At 42.0% G+C, this 1,425-nt stretch overlaps 2 protein-coding genes across 2 annotated transcripts in view; one reads left to right on the top strand and one right to left on the bottom strand.

Annotated features, from left to right (window-relative positions):
- ttbk1a (tau tubulin kinase 1a) overlaps positions 1–1,425 on the top strand; it is a 25,253-nt gene that overhangs the window by 5,807 nt on the left and 18,021 nt on the right. The gene's annotated exons all lie outside the window — the stretch shown is intronic.
- Positions 1–1,425, bottom strand: part of LOC117940899 (tau-tubulin kinase 1-like) — a 21,077-nt gene that overhangs the window by 3,889 nt on the left and 15,763 nt on the right. The window lies entirely within an intron of this gene.

The raw sequence follows: 1,425 nt of genomic DNA, 5'->3' as shown, positions 1-1,425 counted from the left end.
AATGATGTATGGCATGAGCGTGTTTATGACGGTCTAATGCTTACAATTTAGGAAAGAAGTCAGCACTTCCGAAAAACGTTTTTACGTCCCGTGCACGGGAACCGTTAGCGCCATCTTACCTGGCTGATCTTTAATGCCACCATTCTCCAATCAGAACGCTGAGGTCGTCAAATCAGCTTCTATTGGACGTCCCTAGATCAAGGTTAAAAAATAAGGGCGATAGAGCCTTTGCAGTGGGTGCCCCCCCCCCATGGAACAACCTCCCCAGGCATATTAAAGCTGCACAGACTCTACAAACGTTTAAATCACTGCTTAAGACGCACCTGTTTGCTGCAGCTTTAACCCTCGTTAACCTGGATTATGAAGTTTTAAAGTGTTGTTGTTTGTTTCCCCCATGATGTATTTTGGCTGGAGGGTTTTTTACTCTTGTTATTTATGTATTTGACATTGACCCTGTTCAGCACTTTGGTCAACTGCTGTTGTTTTTAAATGTGCTATAGAAATAAAATTTGACATTTGACATTTTCTCAAAAAATGCTATGGAATATGAGGGATATTTATGCAATTAATGTGATTGTGGGACTTGCAATAACTGGTTTGATGAAAAAGACACTGTTTGTCTTATCACTTCATTACGTTCCCATGGCAACAGGGGAAAATGGCTGGTCATGTGTGAAGGGAACGCAACACTTTTCAACTACTTTTTTACAACGTAAATGCAAGAATATGACATCATGCAAGCCCTGGCTTATTTTGTCCGGATATCAGCAATTTATGTGTCAAAAGTGCGGCGTATTTAAAAAATGTGCCCCCCCCGCATAAATATGCAGACTAATGCTGATTATGCGTTGAGTTATGACATCACATGATCACGTTTGTCTGGAGGGACTGGAAATGAAATTGCATGTTTTATGGTTATATTAAAAGCATGTTCTTGAGGGAGGAGCCCTGATCCCTCACATACAGGCACCTCCAGTACGTCTCAAAGGGGAAAACACTGACATTTGCCTAGCATTAGCTTAGCATTCTTAGCTAGCCGTGTCGCTGCTAGCCGCCGGCTGCTCCGCCTCGTCAGCTCAACGACAACTCGGCTTTTTACTTCAGAGCAGGAGTGCGTACTGCGTGTTACTGTACGCCCAGCTCACACTACACAAACCAGCTGTGTACATTTAACTGAGTACATGAAGTACTCCAGTACTGTACTTTAGTCCAGGTGTTGAGGTACTTCTACTTGAGTATTTTCTTTTCACACTTTCTACTTCTACTCCGCTACATTTCAAAGAGAAATATTCTACTTTAGTTACTAGTTACTTTCCACATTAAGATGTCACACAAACACACACACACACACACACGCACACATACAAACACACACACATAGGCACACACACACAGTTTTGTATATTTGGTTCAACGAGTGGAATG

The sequence above is a fragment of the Etheostoma cragini genome, unplaced genomic scaffold (assembly GCF_013103735.1).
Source record: "Etheostoma cragini isolate CJK2018 unplaced genomic scaffold, CSU_Ecrag_1.0 ScbMSFa_367, whole genome shotgun sequence".
NCBI classification, from domain to species: Eukaryota; Metazoa; Chordata; class Actinopteri; order Perciformes; family Percidae; genus Etheostoma; species Etheostoma cragini.
Note: the sequence above shows the minus strand (reverse complement) of the source record. Positions and strands in the feature narration are given on the sequence as shown.